Source organism: Eretmochelys imbricata, chromosome 5 (assembly GCF_965152235.1).
Source record: "Eretmochelys imbricata isolate rEreImb1 chromosome 5, rEreImb1.hap1, whole genome shotgun sequence".
Taxonomy (NCBI): domain Eukaryota; kingdom Metazoa; phylum Chordata; order Testudines; family Cheloniidae; genus Eretmochelys; species Eretmochelys imbricata.
In genome coordinates this window covers 121,073,706-121,092,888 of record NC_135576.1, presented here as the reverse complement: position 1 = coordinate 121,092,888, position 19,183 = coordinate 121,073,706, and the positions used below count along the sequence as shown (strand labels likewise).

At 43.5% G+C, this 19,183-nt stretch overlaps 1 protein-coding gene across 1 annotated transcript in view; it reads right to left on the bottom strand.

The window, feature by feature from the left end:
- The window catches only part of KIAA1958 (KIAA1958 ortholog), a 115,236-nt gene that overhangs the window by 93,707 nt on the left and 2,346 nt on the right, over nucleotides 1-19,183 (bottom strand). Inside the window, exon 2 of the mRNA XM_077816486.1 lies at nucleotides 9,998-10,042. The gene's annotated coding sequence lies outside the window, so the exon portion shown is untranslated. The remainder of the gene's footprint in view (nucleotides 1-9,997; nucleotides 10,043-19,183) is intronic.

The following is a 19,183-nucleotide window of genomic DNA, read 5'->3' as shown; positions in this document are numbered from 1 at the left end:
GGTTTTTCCGTCACTGAAGTAAATTCACTCCCTCGAGAGGAAGCAGCTAGGCTGATGGAAGAATTCATCCAGCAATGTAGAGTATGTCCACACTTAAACCACGACAAACAGTACAGCTTCAGTGCTACAGCTTCAGTAGACACTACCTATGCCAAAGGGAGGCATTTTCCTGTTGATAAATGTAATTCACCTCGCCCAGGGTACGTCTACACTACCCGCTGGATCGGTGGGCAGCGATTGATCCAGCGGGGGTTGATTTATCGTGTCTAGTCTAGACATGATAAATCGACCCCCGAGCACTCTCCCATCGACTCCTGTACTCCAGCGCCGCGAGAGGTGCAGGCAGAGTCAACAGGGGAGCAGCAGCAGTCGACTCACCGCAGTGAAGACACCACAGAAAGTCCATCTAAGTACGTCAACTTCAGCTACGTTATTCACGTAGCTGAAGCTGCGTAACTTAGATCGATCCCACCCCTCCTCACACACAGTGTAGACCAGGGCTAAGAGGTGGTAGCTAGGTCAACAGAAGAATTCCCAGGATGCGTCAGGGAAGGAGGAGGAGAGAGAGGAGAAGGAAAGAAAGAATGTGAGCTCTGTGAAAGAGTGAGGGGAGAATAAACTTTGCCCTTTGCTATTACAAAGCTTCCCAAGTCTTCCTCAAAAGGGGTTCAGGTACAGAACTAACTGGCAACAAGCACAAAAGAACCACAGAGAAACAGAAATCCAACTTAACCAAGTGCCTCATGATTCCTGTTGCTGTGATCTCCTGTTGCTGCACCCAGGAAAACTCCACAGGCCTAAAGCTGCTGCTATCTGCAAATACTGCTTGCTGAGAAGAGAAATTTAAAGGGGCCGTGCCTATATAGGGCTCCCTTTTCCCAGCCAGCACATTCCTCTGCAGTTCTGAGTACCCCAACTTGCTTCCACACTTATTACTATGGCAGAAGTTCCGCCTTCACTGTTCTTCATGCCTGCTCCAGGCGATCCTCTACTCCAGAGGTGGGCAAACTATGGCCCATGGGCCACATCCAGCCCGCAGAACCATCCTGCCTGGCCCCTGAGCTCCTGGCCCGGGAGGCTAGCCCCTGGCCCCTCCCCTGCTGTCCCCCCTCCCCCGCAGTTTCACCTTGCTGCCAGCGCAATGCTCTGGGCGGCGGGGCTGCAGAGCCTGGCCTGTCCCGGTGCTCTGTGTGGCGCAGCTGCCTGTCCTGGTGCAGCCGCGCTGCCAGCCTCCAGTGCTCCAGGCAGTGAGGGCAGGGGAGTTTGGGGGGTGGTCAGGGGCGTGGATAGGGGTCGGGGCAGTCAGAGGTGGGGAACAGCGGGGTTGAATGGGGGCAGGGGTCCCGGAGGGGGCAGTCAGGACAGAGCGGGGGTTGGATGGGGCAGCAGGGGGGGCAGTTAGGGGTGGGAGGTCCGGGGGTGGTCAGGGGACCCAGAGCAGCAGGGTGGGGGATGGGGCAGGGGTCCCTGGGGGGCTGTCAGGTGGTGAGAAGCAGGGGGTGTCGGGTAGGGGGTGGGGGACGGGCCATGCCTGGCTGTTTGGGGAGGCACAGCCTCCCCTAACCGGCTCTCCATTCAATTTCAGAAACCCGATGTGGCCCTCAGGCCAAAAAAGTTTGCCCACCCCTGCTCTACTCCCACGGGAACAACTTCCCACCGAAGTGTTACGTCAGCAGCTGTACGCTTGCTATAGAACCTTCTACTTACACTCCAGAAAAGTGGAAAGCCTTACTGTTCCATTGCCTTGGTCCTGAAGGGCAGTGAATCTTCAAGCATCTGCCTCCCATTACTGACTTGCCACAAGATATGGCAAGATCTGTATGGTGCTGCTTTCCGAGCCCGGGTGGTTATTTTATTTCTCTATTAAATGCTGCTGCCAAACACTCCAAATTCTATTCCGATGCACAGATGCCATCAACCACTACGTAGCTATATTATGTGTGCTGAGTGCAATCTGTGAATTTGCCAGTTTCCCAGATGAAATGATCAGAAATCAAATTGTCATGAGGACGACCAGTTTTCAGATTTGTGAATGACTCCTCATGACAAAAGGACTTACCTTGGAGAAACCATCTGATGAATGGAAAGTGCCATCCATTGTTCTAAGTCACTTTCCATGACACCAGATGTCTTCCAGCCTGCAGAGGTTAATGCAGTCCAGTACAAGACTGCAACCTGCAATGTTCCCAAGTCTACATCCACATTGCCTCCCACACACCACATTGCTACCAAAGCTACAGATGCAGTTCACAAGTCATAAGGCAGACTTTCAAGGATGCCCTGCCAAGAAATCAGTATGGAAGAACTGCAACAAAAAAGGACATTTTGCAAAAGTCTGTAAGTCTGTCAGCAGTGTTGTTATCTGGAGTCTTCACTCATGAGGATGATAGTGAACTGAATCCTGATGGTGTTTGGAATGTGAGAGGAGATCACCACACCACCAAGTGTGAGTCAATGGCCCTGAGAGGAGGACATTAGTGGATTCTGGTTCTGCTTACACTATAATTCCCAGCCACCTCTAAACTGTGCTATTTTCCAGCTCCCAACTGAGTTGTATCCTCCAGACAAGAACACCATACCCTGGGTATCTCCCAACCCCATCAATGGTCTTTTTTGCAGCTGCTCTCAAGTACAAAAGCCATAATACCCGAGGGGAAATCTATGTAGTCCGAAAGGCAATTTCTAGTTTAGGAAAGAATCAAAGGGATCTTCAGATGATATTAGATCTGAATAGTACAGAACCTGTCCTGCAAACTGAGGATAGGCTATAAACAGGAATTGTCTCCAACTTTCCAGAAGTTTTCACCGGTACCACAGGTGTTACAAAAAAGTTCAAAGCAGAAGATCCAGCTAAAAAACAAAGTGGTGCCTGTATAGCATAAAGTGTGAAACATACCAATTGCATTGAGACAACCAGTCAAAGAGGAGATTCTGAAACTATGCAAAGCAGAGATCATTGAACCAGTTGATTCATCAGAATGGGTTTCTCCTGACATTGTTGCCAGGAAGGCTAATCGTGCTATCTGCATGTGTGTGGACTTGAGCGTGCTAAACTCCAACGTGTTGTGGATTGTCATCCTCTACCCAACATCAACAAAATGCTGCTCACCTTGAAGGAGGCAAGAGTCTTTACAACCCTTGATTGATCCGCTGCTTACCTCCAGATCACCTTAATGGAAGAATCCCGCAAGTACACAGCTTTCATCACTCCAGAAGGTTTGTTCCAATTCAAGTGGATGCCATTTGGGTTAGTCTCTGCAGCATCCGTATTCCAGAGAATGATGCATGGGATCTTTGGAGAGACAAGGGGCGTTACTTACTTTCAAGATGACATTCTAGTTTATATGCAGTGTTGTTGTAGCTCTGTTGGTCCCAGGATATTAGAGAGACAAGGTGGGTGAGGTAATATCTGTTATTGGTCCAACTTCTGCTGGTGCAAGAGACAAGCTTTCGAGCTTCCTCAGACCAAGAAAAGAAAAGCTGGATATTACCTCACCTACCTTGCCATTCTAGTGTATGACAAAGATGTATCCAAACATGATGTCATCCTAAAATAGGTTCTAGAAAAGCTTTGGCCACAAGGACTTACCAACAGCAACAAGAAATGGCAATTCTGTACAATCTGACATATCTAGTACTCACATTCTCTCAGAATGGCATACAACCAAAAGAAGACCTAGTGAAAGCCATTCCTGATTCACCAGAGCCTGACAACAAGGACTAATTTCAATCCTTCTTGGGATTGTGTGAATGCTATTCTATGTTTTTACAGCAATTTACTATAAAAAGTAGTTCCTTTGAGTCATCACCTAAAAAGGATGTGAGGATTGAATGAGATGAAGTGTGCAAGAACAGCTTTAATGAGATAAAACATGCAATTTCCACCAGCCCAGCTCTTAGCCCTTTTGATTCTGAGAAGCACACAATTGTCACAACAGATGCTTGACAGTATGCTGCTGTCTTGACTCAGCTAAAAAATGGACAAGAAGTCACTATTGCATTTGCTTCCAGAACCCTGACTCATCCAGAAAATTCCTATTCTGTCATTGAGAAAGAAGCTCTGGCATGTTTCTGGGCAGTAAGAACGTTCAGAACCTACCCGTGGGATAGGAGATTTATCTTAAGATCTGATCAGAAACCTCTTTCAGTTTTCTTTACCACACGAGGCTCTGGATTAGCAGCACCAAGAATTGCCAAATGGGCCACCAAAGTAATGGACTTAGATTTCCAGACAGTATCTTGCAGGTGCCAAGAACACCACTGAAGATTGTCTGCTTGGCCTGCCCATACCTTATCATGAGGGTGCAATTGTGAACAATGATGAAGAGACTGTCTTTGCAAAAATCTCTGCTGCAACTCAAGGAGTGATCACAGAATCAGAGTGAGCAACAGCCATGAGAGAAGACAAGGTACTTCAGGACCTAAAGCCTTATATAGTCGATGGGTGGCCTTATAAGATGAGGATGCCAGAACACTTGCAACCATATAGACACGTATCACAGGAACTGTCCCTTGTAAATGAATGCATTTTGAGAATTGGCCATTTTGTTGTGCCTACACGTCTGAGAGAATGATTGATCCACCCGGCACAAGAAGGACATCTCAGGAGGAGTCTAACTGAAAGACAACTGTGACAAGACTTCTGATGGACAAGCAGGTTGAGGAAATAATAAAGAATTGCATGGCTTGTGCAAGTAGTTATAAGTCACGGAAAACCTTCAGTATCCCTCTCACACCAGTTGACAATCCCAATTGTCCATGAAAGAAAACGGTTCTCGATATAATGGGATCATTTGAAGAAGATCAGTCTGTTATGTAAAGGTTTGTCATAGTAATGGTAGATGATCATTCAAAGTGGTAGGAAGTTACATTCACTGTAAAGGTTACCACTGAATTAATGATAAAAGTTCCTTTCACTGGTCTTCGCTCAAGAAGGATTTCCCAAGAAATTGGTATCGGACAATGGAATGCAATTGACCTTTGCTGAAAAGCAACACTACCTCAATAGCAATGGTATCGAGCACAAACCATTTCTTTATACCATTGAGAGCCAATGGTCTAGTCAAGAGAATGAACAAACCATAGAAAGCTTTATGCAAAACACCGTTTGCTTACAGGACCACTACACACTCAACAACAAGAGTATCATCCTCTGAACTGTGTAAGAGGACGCAAGGCCAATGCACAACTTACTACCTGTCAAGGGCTTACATGTTCTCCTTTTTCAACCAAACCTTCCAATGAAACTATTCATGAATGTGTTAAGAACAAACAAGAGAAATACAAACAGGATGCAGATTGTAAGCCAGAGGATAAACCTCAAAAGTTTCAAATGGGAGATTTTGTTCATGTAAAGCTGCCATATAGAGTCAAAAGAAGATGTTAAAGACATTCATGCCCTATGCAGATAAGAGAAATCTGAAGAGATTCTGCTGTATTTAGGGTGACTGTATTTCCCTACACTGAATACAGGTCACCTGGTAAAATTACTTGCATTCAAGCGAGTTCAACAGCAATCAATCAGAACTATGTAATATAAGTGTGCAAAGAAATGTTTTCTCCCCCATTTTGCTTCTTGCCTTCCACCACCAAATTTAGAATTCCACTGCCCCCAAACATACAGATCTGAGGTATAGAATGGTCAATAGTCAGTCCTGGATCCAAAAAAACACACTGTGTGTAACAACTATGAAAAGTTCCGGATTAGAGGTGTGTCAGCTAATTTTCACTAACATATTTCTCTACCATCCTGGGACAAACTTGCATGCAGGTCTCTTGGAAGAAAAAGTGTACCAATTACATTGTCTATCCCCCTTCTATTTTACGTGTTCTTTGCTCCAGAGTGCCATTTTTCTGCCACTTTTGTTTTCACGTCTCTCTCCCATGTCTTCCCCAGTCTTCATGTGTTGGCAAAACTAATTTTTATATTGCATTTTGGAAACGTTATCTGATTCACCAACACAAAATCCCTGTTGGGTGGGTATAATAAGTGTGCATTATAATCATCATCATCATCTCCATTTTACAGATAAGGAAATTAAGTCACAAAACATAAGTGATTTGATCAATGCCACAAAGGAAGTAAGTGTCAGAGCTGGAATTAAAACAGAAGAGCCCCTTGTGCTCAGTCCACTAGGCACTGATGCTTCTCATGCTATTGAGCTGTCTCTCCTTGTGGCAAAAGATTACATTAGATGCCAATGAATGGAGCCAGCTTCATTTCAGGCAGCCAACCATTGGTAGGGAAGCAACTTGTGGCAGCCTCTAGCTCCATCAGACATGTCTACACTGACATCAGACATGTCTACATGGAAGGTGTAAATTCCAGATGGAGGAGACTCACCCACACTAGCTCAGATCAAGCTAGAGCATTAAAATAGAAGTGTAGCCATGAGAGCACAAGTGGCAGGAGGGGAGCATAGTTGGGATCATACTCAGGGCAGCTAATCCCTGCCTCTATGGCTACATTTCTATTTTTAGTGCACTCGCTCAATCAGAGCTAGTGCTGACATGTCTCCTCAAGCTGGAATTTACACCTTCCCACTCTAGCATAGGCAGACCCAGGGTTTGGCTCTATGGGGAAAAGCTGGGTCACCTTCCATTTTACCCTATAATAAGTCCAATTCAAATTCCTGTCCAGTTACAGTGACATTACCCATTTCAGCAAAGTGAGCGTAAAGGAAGTCTACAGAAAAACGTCTGGCTACAGCACAAAATCATTCCATGTCATGGACACCTCATAGCTGTCTCTAAAACTGCACAAGTTCAAGTGGAATTTTTCAAATCCAGTCTGTATGTTAAATTTCAGACCAGCATGAGGAAGCACACGGCGTGCAAGTGCATTTTATACTGGGGCAATATGAAATTAGAACAAAGAGTTAAATAGTATCCCTTCAAATTGTTAGTGCAAATAAATTAAATCCAGTGAAAACTTAGAAGATCTATGGGGAAAAGATGCCAAGATGTAAAGCAGGTACAGGCTACAACTGCTATAGGTAAGATTATAAAAGAGTACCAATTTCACATTTCATCCCCAAATTTCACTTTTTTCACATTTCATCCCAAAACATTTGCCTTTTGGGCTGAAATTTTCCACACGTACACTCTGACCAAAGGTGAGACTATCTATGCACCTAGCTTATACTCATTTCATCTAAACCTCCCTATTCAGAACAGCACTTAAGCACATTCTTAAGTCCCGTAGACATCACTTTAGCATGGTTAACTTGGTTAGCTTTAAACATGTGCTTAAGTACTGTTCTGAATAAGGATGGACTTAACCACTGCCTACATACTTTCCTGAATTAGCCCCCGGAGACCATCTTTGGAGGGGGGCTAGTATCAGTGGTATATATGAGAAGGATAAAGCTGAAGACATGTCCAAGAAAAAACAACCCAGGCCACCAATGAGAGAGCAGGCAGAGAACACAAATGCAGACATGCTATTTATATATCTGTTGCAATAGCAAAGGATTTAAAGAACAGGAGTATAAATAATTTTCAGCAAAATAATGTTGTGCTTTCCTATAACTTTTACAGCCACTTTTGGCTTCCCAGCCCAGCACCTCTGTTTCCATTTATTAAAGGGACATGGTTAGGTTAACAGAAGTTACATTATAAAAATTAATTTCCTCTGAACTTCTTTAGCACTGCTCTTCCACATAACTCCAAGCACTTTACAGACATTAATGGATTACTCCTCACAATATCCCTGAGAAATAGACATGGGCTATTCTGTTTTACAGCTAGGGTCAGACAGTTGGAGCTTGTCATCCCTGCAATGCTAACTAGAGTTTGCCTTTAAGTTGGGTCCTGTCCTATACAAACGGTCTTAACCCAAGTGCATTGGTGCTTTTAATTCAAGTTGGCTGGCCTGTCAAAGGATATACCGGGGCAGTCAACAGGTGAACTGAGGCCAAATCCAGACCACCAGATGCTTTTGAACAGACCATGACATCTTTTACTTATTAGTATCCTTATTATTTTTGTATTAATTTTCTCTGGAGTCTGGACCTTGACTATACCCTGACCAAGAAATTTGGACCTTGGCAAAAAACAATTGATTACCCTGATATAGGTTAAAACTGGAGTTAGCACATCTCATAAACTATTAGCAACCCTGCAGTGTGGACACAGATTACCTCCACTTAGGTGCTGCTAGTCCTCCAATGCTTTCTCACAATTTCCTCCATGTGCCCAGAAAGGGAAAGAATTCATAGAGCAGCTCAGCTTACTGCAATGCAACCCCAAAAGCCTTAGGGTACACCTACACTTTGAGCTGGAGATGTAATTTCCAGCTCAAGGAGACATACCTGTGCTAGATTTGAGTGAGCTAGTGCAATAAAAATAGAGGTCTAGCCACTGTGGCATGAGCAGGAGGAGGAGCTAACTGCCCAGAGGAGGGTTCCCTCGGAGACCCTACGTACGTACTTGGGCAGCTAGCCCCTCCGCCATGTGCACCCCCGTGGCTACTCATCTATTTTTAGCATGTCTGAGCTCACCTGAGTATGTCTCCTCCAGCTGGCAATCACACCCGAGCTCAAAGTGTAGCTGTACCCTTAGTACCACACATGAAAGCATACAGTGCAAGCCATAGACACAGCAACTTGAGTGTTATTTTTCAGTGGTAGCCCCTCTCACACGAGCTAGGCTAACTTGCGAGGAGCAACTTGAGTGTGGGTAACTAGAGTTTACTCTGCACTGAGGACATACATTAAGTGTCTTGTCCAAGGTCACACGTAAGTCAGTGGCAAAATCACTTATACAATTCAGACTCTTGAGCCATAGTTAGCTACTCTACCCACTAAATCACACTCCTCTGGAAATACAATTCCTGAGATCATTTAAAATTCTCCTAGTTTTAACAACTATTTAATTTTCACTATTTATGCTGCTTGAATACTTCGTTTCTTTGACTCAGTTTGGACAAAACTGAGTAATCAGGTTGGCTTTTTCACACTGTATCTAGTCAGTTTCAATGCTATTTCTCATGTATTAGCAAGAGACTAAGGGAATGTCTAAACGACCCGTCAGATTGGCGGGCAGCGATCAATCCAGTGGGGGTCGATTTATCGCATCTAGTGTAGACGCGATAAATCGACCCCCGAGCGCTCTCCCGTCGACTCCTGTTCTCCACCAGCGCAAGAGCCACAGGAAGAGTCAACGGGGGAGTAGCAGCAGTCGACTCACCGCAGTGAAGACACTGCGGTGAGTAGGTCTATGTACATCGACTTCAGCTACATTATTCACATAGCTGAAGTTGCGTAACTTAGATCGATCCCCCCCTCAGTGTAGACCAGGCCTCAGATACAAGTATTTGGGTTTCAGACAGTGCACGAGGATGTTTAAATCCATAAAAGTACATCATTAAGATTAAGATTTTGTCTCCATTATTTTTAGTAAAAGTCAAGGGCAGGTCGCGGGCAATAAACAAAAATTCACAGAAGCCCGTGACCTGTCTGTGACTTTTACTAAAAATAACGAAGAGCTGAAAGGGAGTAGGAAGGAGAGAATGACAGCACTACAGCCCCCTGTGGCAGCTCAGAGCTCCAGGGCCTCCATCACCCATGGCAAATTGGAGCTCCAGGGACACCACCGCTCCTGGCTCAGGGCTGAAGATATAGAAAATGTCACAGAGGTCTCTGACAGTCACGGAATCCATGACTTCTGTGACCTCAGTGACAAAATCTTTTCCTTATGTATCGTAAAACAAAGCTTTTTAAAATGGCTATGGACATTTAAAAAATCTATTTCCTGACAATATTTGTTATTATTTACAGTAGTTCCTGGAGGCATCAACCAGGATGGGCCATATATATAATATAAATATATTATACATACACACATACATATACACACACTATATACCTATATATAATAAATGACAAGTGCTACCCAAAAGACCTTACAATCGAAGTCCCTGATCTTGCAAAGATTAACATCCATGCTTAATTTTACACATGTGAATAGCCATATTGAAATTATTGGGATTACTCACGTTCATAAAGTTAAGCATGTGCATAGGTCTTAGCAGAATCAGGGCCTGAAAAACAAAACAAAAAGAGGTGGGAGAGAAAAGTTGGAAGATTGTACTGAAATATTGTATTATATTTGTTGCACTGACTAGCAGTATGTACAATTCTTAGCCAAATGGTGGTCAGTTGTGGTAGCCTATGTGGTCAGCCTACAAATTTTAGCATTTGCAGACCTTTTAAAAAATAACATCCTAAATCTATGGTCAAATTTACAGTACCTGACATTATCATCATCTTTTTTTAAAAATTACTACTGTTTGTTTACATGCCAACAAGCCTTAAACCATGTGGGACTGGTGCTTTAAAATGATACCAAGTTTAAGATGAAGGTGGAAGTCATTATGGAGCTACAAATTGAAACAGGTTTTTTTATTACTTTTTCATTTTTAGTTGTGATGCCATCTTAGATTTTTAAATTTGTTACGTGATCAAAGTTGTTACTTTTTCTTTTTAATTGCCCTACCATTTTAATCCAACACTGAAAATATTCAGTTAATCACATCGGCTCTAATTCAAAACTGCTCTTGGAACAGGTGGTGTACAGCAGCAGAGAAAGCATTTCAGTTTAAAAAAAAAAGAAAAGGAGTACTTGTGGCACCTTAGAGACTAACCAATTTATTTGAGCATAAGCTTTCGTGAGCTACAGCTCACTTCATCGGATGCATACTGTGGAAACTGCAGAAGACATTATATACACAGAGATCATGAAACAATACCTCCTCCCACCCCACTCTCCTGCTGGTAATAGCTCATCCAAACTGACCACTCTCCTTACAATGTGTATGATAATCAAGGTGGGCCATTTATATATATCACATTGGTGGATGTGCAGGTGAACGAGCCTCTGATAGTGTGGCTGATGTTATTAGGCCCTGTGATGGTGTCCCCTGAATAGATATGTGGGCACAAATCTTGGGAGACAGGCCAGTCCTTGGCTACAGACAGCCCCCCAACCTGAAGCAAATACTCACCAACAACCACATACCACACAACAGAACCACTAACCCAGGAACCTATCCTTGCAACAAAGCCCGTTGCCAACTGTGCCCACATATCTATTCAGGGGACACCATCAAAGGGCCTAATAACATCAGCCACACTATCAGAGGCTCGTTCACCTGCACATCTACCAATGTGATATATGCCATCATGTGCCAGCAATGCCCCTCTGCCATGTACATTGGTCAAACTGGACAGTCTCTACGTAAAAGAATAAATGGACACAAATCAGATGTCAAGAATTATAACATTCATAAACCAGTCGGAGAACACTTCAATCTCTCTGGTCACGCAATTACAGACATGAAGGTCGCTATCTTAAAACAAAAAAACTTCAAATCCAGACTCCAGTGAGAAACTGCTGAATTGGAATTCATTTGCAAATTGGATACTATTAATTTAGGCTTAAATAGAGACTGGGAGTGGCTAAGTCATTATGCAATGTAGCCTATTTCCCCTTGTTTTTTCCTACCCCCCCCCACCCAGACGTTCTTGTTAAACTTGGATCTATGCTGGAAATGGCCCACCTTGATTATCATACACATTGTAAGGAGAGTGGTCACTTTGGATGAACTATTACCAGCAGGAGAGTGAGTTTGTGTGTGTGTGTTTTGGGGGGGGGGGGTGAGAAAACCTGGATTTGTGCTGGAAATGGCCCACCTTGATTATCATGCACATTGTAAGGAGAGTGGTCACTTTGGATAAGCTATTACCAGCAGGAGAGTGAGTTTGTGTGTGTGGTTTTTGGAAAAAAGGGGGGGGGGGGCAAGAAAACCTGGATTTGTGCTGGAAATGGCCCACCTTGATTATCACACACATTGTAAAGAGAGTGGTCACTTTGGATGGGCTATTACCAGCAGGAGAGTGAGTTTGTGGGGGGGGGGGGGTGGAGGGTGAGAAAACCTGGATTTGTGCTGGAAATGGCCCAACTTGATTATCATACACATTGTAAGGAGAGTGATCACTTTAGATAAGCTATTACCAGCAGGAGAGTGGGGTGGGAGGAGGTATTGTTTCATGGTCTCTGTGTATATAATGTCTTCTGCAGTTTCCACAGTATGCATCCGATGAAGTGAGCTGTAGCTCACGAAAGCTTATGCTCAAATAAATTGGTTAGTCTCTAAGGTGCCACAAGTACTCCTTTTCTTTTTGCGAATACAGACCAACACAGCTGTTACTCTGAAACATTTCAGTTTAGTTGACTAATAAATATTTTCTCATTGACTCTACTTCTCCTTGGCATTACAGTATAAGAACATATCCAAGTAAAATAAAAATCAACAAAAATTGCTGCAGAAGTTCCATAGATTTTGAATCAGACCACCACAAAAGTCAGTTTTTTGGTAGATTTCTGTTGCCCCAGCCTTTTGCTAAGAAGTTACTGGTTAAAGTTGGACCTGGAAAGTGGGAGAGTAGAAAATAATTAAGGCTTTTGATATATGGTATTGATCATTGAAGAGCATATCATCAACTTGAGATCTAGTCAGTTTTAAAATAGGAGTTGTAAAGTGGTTTCAGGTACTAGACTTGCCCATTTTTGTGGATTTAGAGTCAATTGTTCCTATTTTTAAAAATGTTTTTCTGTCACCTGTTGCTGTAAGAAAGGGGAAACAATGAACTGAGTACATAAAAAGAGCTGACAAATGCAGGACATAAACTAACTGTGGGGGAGGAGGTAGAAGAGAGAGAGAGAGACTGTTTTCCCCCCCTCTAATTTCTTTCAGTTATTTTAGGTGGTGTTTTTTTACCTACTGTTATAAATATCAGATAGTGTGATTTTTAAGATGATAATAACTCTTCAGTTCATATCATAGGAAAGAAAAAGGAATGAGTGAATATTTCCTATTGGGAAAGATCACAGAATGAAACCTAAAATATTGTTGCGCCCAATCCTGCAAATTCTTATTCACATGAGAACCCTTGCTCATTAAAAGGTTTCCACTGGAAAGGCACCAGACAACAGACTGAGGGAAAAGTAACTGAAAAGGGGACTGGATAAAGGAAGGAACTGTTCAGCAATGCAAACAGCATGGAATTTTGATAACTGGTGGACTGGAAAATGAGGAACCATTTACTATAGCCAATGAGTACAGCAGAGTGAAGATACTAAATAACTTATTGCCTTGCAAATGTAATGTCAGACTTGAGAGAGGTATACAAGCTTGAGTAAAATGCAGTACAGTTTTTAGCTTTATTCTTTTCACCAAAGACTTTTCAAATAGGACCAGTGTATAACTAACATTCATTTATATTGAAACTTTCCTTTATATCTATGTATTACTTTAGATAGAATGCAATAAATTCCCACAGCGTAGAAGCCTTCAATTTCCATTTTGCTTTTGATAGTTTGTGTTTGGAACAGTCTTATAAACAAGACTTTATTATTTATTTCAGGACTCAGATTTACTAAACAAGAAATGTACACAATAACTAGCCGACCAAGGGCGTCATTATGGAATCTGTGCTGTATATTTGTTACCTAGGAAACGAACTAGAGCACTGGTACACTGTAATTTCTGTCTTGCGACAGAATTCTCCAGTCCTGTGGGTAAATAAAGTTCATAAATCAACCAATCAGCACCAAGGTCAAATAATTTAAGATGAAGCAGTCATTCTCCATGGGTCTTTTAAAAAGACAGAACTCTTTCAAGTTGCTTTGGGCTACTATGCAGATATATTAAGAAAACATTTAACTTCAGTTTTTGTTTTATTTAAAATATTTTTCATTACAAACGTGAACTGTGTAAAACTGTTTAGAATTCATGCTCATTTACCTTTTCTTCCATATTCACCTCCCTCTACTTTGTTTTGCAAAAAAATCTCTAAGTGATAGCATTTGAAAGCAAAGCCTTGCACTCATCTTGAATTATCACTTGAATTATCAGATGTATAATAATCCTAGAGAGGATTAATTTCCATATATATTTCTTTGAAGTATTTTACAAACACTAGTTAATCTTCACAATGCCCTTGTGAATTGGGTAAATAAGTATTATTATCCCCATTTCACAGATGCAGGAAACTGAGTGACTCGCCCAAAGGATAAAAGAGAATCAGTGACAAAACTGTATTAGAATCTTCCTGGTTCCCCTTGGTGTGTTCAAAGCATCAGACCACAGACAATCATCTAGAGCAAAGCTAATGAGCATGCTGCAAGGTTAAGAGGTATATTGGACATGCCAAACAATCATATTGCTGAAACTCTCTAGTTTTCCATTCAGTTAAAATTAGTCACAACACTACTCATTGAAAACATTCAACTAAACTAATATCAAGATGAGATTTAAGGCACACTTTAATGAAGGTACAGTATATTTGATAACTGTCAAATGTGAAAGGCTAACAAAGTAAACTGAATTTTAGCACTCTGCAAACACAGCCACAGTGAGCCATTATTTTGCAACTGTACAAAAAAGTATACATCATATATACAGTATATCCTTCCAAGAACTCAAATACAGGGAACTTCTTAGCGTATGCACATTGGAAGTTACAGTACTAACGTAGAATGCATTAATTGTAAGAGCATATAGGAGAAGATTAAAAGAGAGACCATTATCTATATATCTGCTCAGTAAAAATCAGCCTATCAAGAGTAACCAAATAAAAAATGTTAAAGATGCTAGAAAGGTGTTACTGTTTTTCAACAAAATTTTGTTTAACTTGCAGAAATTCAGCTATTCTAAACAGAAAACAACATCTATGTAATGCTGTTTAGCTGACAACTGGTTTTCTGTCACTGTTACAAAGAAGAACTACACTACATATCTCAGAAGAGCCTTAAACTGCACATAATTTAGCACAATCCATTATTCACCTGAACACTTTCCGTTAATATTTAGTTTATACAAATCTCTTTGTTAAGTCTTATCTCTATTGCTGGCAGGGTGTAAAGTATGTAAACAACTAACTCAATGTGTTAGTTTACTTTTTATAATACTTCAAAGGGCTGATAAACGTTAGCACAATATTGAAAAATATATTTTGCTTAAAGTCAAAAATAAGAAGGAGGCAGTCATAGAATATCAGGGTTGGAAGGGACCTCAGGAGGTCATCTAGTCCCATCCCCTGCTCAAAGCAGGACCAATCCCCAATTTTTGCCCCAGATCCCTAAATGGCCCCTCAAGGATTGAACTCACAACCCTGGGTTTAGCAGGCCAATGCTCTGGGTTTTAATCCAAGATGAGTGGCAGATTCATTGTAGGGGCCTGAGGAAGTCATAAGACTAGTTGTACTTTTGGCTTTAGAGTAACTGTAAAGTTAGGAAAAAGAAGGATTTAGATTATTATATATTTTTAAAAAAAACAAACAAAAAAAACCAACCCAACAGATCTTACACCCAGTCAACATTTTCAGGATATTTTTGTTTTAAATATAAAAAAAACCTCTAAGCACAATGAATGTCAAAGGGACGCAATTATTTTTGCACATTCTTGTATATATTAGCAAGTACACTCTAAGGGCTTGCTCCTGCTCCCATTAAGATCAATAGAAAAACTCCAATTAAGCTTAATGATGCAAGCTCAAACCCTGACTATCTACAATTCTAACTGGTTTCAGAGTAGCAGCCGTGTTAGTCTGTATCTGCAAAAACAGCAGGAGGACTTGTGGCACCTTAGAGACTAACAAATTTATTAGAGCATAAGCTTTCGTGAGCTACAGCTCACTTTATCAGTGCATCCGATGAAGTGGGCTGTAGCTCATGAAAGCTTATGCTCTAATAAATTTGTTAGTCTCTAAGGTGCCACAAGTCCTCCTGTTGTTTTTACAATTCTACAGCACAACTAATGCTGATAATATAACTTGGGGGGGGGGGGTAAGAGAAGCAAGCATCTTATAATAAAAATTCTACTATTAAAATCCAACCTATATTTTTACCCATTGAATTGCCTATTGTCACTAATAACTCAGCTTGATTTTTTTAGGAAATAATATTAATTTTCATTTAGTGTTATTTAATATCCAGCTGAGTACAAGTGATATTTATAACCACTAACACGAGGGAGGAAGGTGAGTTTTAACATATACTAACTAGTCCTTTCTGATGGAAAGAGATTCTGTTTTTTTTAACTGCCGAAATTAAACCATAGAAGGCTCCATATCTTTCCACTACAAAATGTTTCTTTGTTTTCCTTTGCTTGAGTGTCTTTCTGTACTTGCTTTACAATACTCTGGTTTCCTCTGTCACTCCTGATTTGTCTTTCTGACAAGCCAGGTTCAAGATGGGTTATGGTTTTAAACGCTTCTACAGCTTGTTCACTACCAACAATTGGATCTTTTGCATTTCCTGCAACAACGCCATTGCAATCATTCACAAGAGACGCTTCCAACGTTTGATATACAAGACTTACTACAAAAAGAGCATTGATTATAAAAGATTCTGCTTCTCAATAAGGGGGGGGGAGGGGGAAATCAAGCTATTTAAAGGTTGCGTCCACACAACCTTACTTGCAACCGCAAAGCGATACTAAAAGGGGATGGAGGGTTGATCAGCGTCTGCAAAACAACAGCTAAATCCAGTTCATCCTCTAATCGTTTCTGCATATGTTCAAGGTACCACAATCAGTATCAAGCTGTTTACCTAAACGCACTATATCTCTAGAGAGAAACTCTGTTTGCCCTATAAAAACACGTCCAGACGTTTCCCTCCTACGCAGATACCTCAGCCTCTATCTCTAAAGATGTACAGACAACACTTCGCTAAACTTTCGCTTCAACGAACCACTTGTGTAAAGATGTCAGCTGGGGAGAGGGGGTTATTTTACATCCCAAATCCTAAAAGCAATGGCAAAAAAAAAAAAAAAAAATGCAGAACTTTTGCTTCCAGAAGGAGCGCGTCAAATACAAAGATATAAAACCGATCCAAGCCATCCAAAAGCAAAGCCACCTCCTCTGGAATCTGAGCTCTGAAATAACCTACACAGCTCAACTCCTGCAGCCTCTCGCCCTCTCAGCCTCTTCCCCCAGCCAAACCCACCCCTGGGTGGGTTTCTTCCTTGACACCAAACACCAGCCCCTGTGCGCAGCCTCGCAGACAGAGACACCTCCTCCTCCTCCCCCGTTAGAAACAATAAATAACACAGCGCGCGGGGAGCCCGCCAGCGCGCAGCAAAGAGGAGTAAGAGCGAGCGGGCCCCTTCCCCAGCGCCCGCGCCCGCGCCCGCGCCCGGCTCTGCCCTGCAGCACGCGCCACTGGGGGGCGTGGGAAACTCGGAGCTGGGGGGTAACTCTCCCCCTCGCCTTGATAGGGGCCAGGGGCTCAAAGAGAGCGGTTCGTTTCTGCAGCAAGAAGTAGAAGTAAAAAGGGAAATCAGCCCATTCTCTCCCTCTGCATGACCTGATCTCTCAGACAGAGAGTGTCTCTCCCCCCGCTACACAACCATTCCTCCCCAACACACGCACCCCTCTCTCCACACAACCATTCCTCCCCAACACACACACACACACACACCCCTCTCTCCACACAACCATTCCTCCCCCGTACACATCCCTCCACACAACCATTCCTCCCCAACACACACACACACACCCCTCTCTCCACACAACCATTCCTCCCCAACACACACACACACCCCTCTCTCCACACAACCATTCCTCCCCCATACACATCCCTCCACACAACCATTCCTCCCCAACACACACACCCCTCTCTCCACACAACCATTCCTCCCCAACACACACACCCCTCTCTCCACACAACCATTCCTCCCCCGTACACATCCCTCCACACAACCATTCCTCCCCAACACACACACCCCTCTCTCCACACAACCATTCCTCCCCCGTACACATCCCTCCACACAACCATTCCTCCCCAACACACACACACACACACCCCTCTCTCCACACAACCATTCCTCCCCAACACACACACACACCCCTCTCTCCACACAACCATTCCTCCCCCGTACACATCCCTCCACACAACCATTCCTCCCCAACACACACACACACCCCTCTCTCCACACAACCATTCCTCCCCCGTACACATCCCTCCACACAACCATTCCTCCCCAACACACACACCCCTCTCTCCACACAACCATTCCTCCCCCATACAGATCCCTCCACACAACCATTCCTCCCCAACACACACACCCCTCTCTCCACACAACCATTCCTCCCCAACACACACACACACCCCTCTCTCCACACAACCATTCCTCCCCAACACACACACACACCCCTCTCTCCACACAACCATTCCTCCCCCGTACACATCCCTCCACACAACCATTCCTCCCCAACAAACACACACACACACCCCTCTCTCCACACAACCATTCCTCCCCCGTACACATCCCTCCACACAACCATTCCTCCCCAACACACACACACACACACCCCTCTCTCCACACAACCATTCCTCCCCCGTACACATCCCTCCACACAACCATTCCTCCCCAACACACACACACACACCCCTCTCTCCACACAACCATTCCTCCCCAACACACACACACACCCCTGTCTCCACACAACCATTCCTCCCCCATACAGATCCCTCCACACAACCATTCCTCCCCAACACACACACCCCTCTCTCCACACAACCATTCCTCCCCAACACACACACACACACCCCTCTCTCCACACAACCATTCCTCCCCAACACACACACACACACCCCTCTCTCCACACAACCATTCCTCCCCAACACACACACACACACCCCTCTCTCCACACAACCATTCCTCCCCAACACACACACACACACCCCTCTCTCCACACAACCATTCCTCCCCCATACACATCCCTCCACACAACCATTCCTCCCCAACACACACACCCCTCTCTCCACACAACCATTCCTCCCCCATACACATCCCTCCACACAACCATTCCTCCCCAACACACACACCCCTCTCTCCACACAACCATTCCTCCCCAACACACACACACACACCCCTCTCTCCACACAACCATTCCTCCCCAACACACACACACACACCCCTCTCTCCACACAACCATTCCTCCCCAACACACACACACACACCCCTCTCTCCACACAACCATTCCTCCCCAACACACACACACACACCCCTCTCTCCACACAACCATTCCTCCCCCATACACATCCCTCCACACAACCATTCCTCCCCCATACACATCCCTCCACACAACCATTCCTCCCCAACACACACACCCCT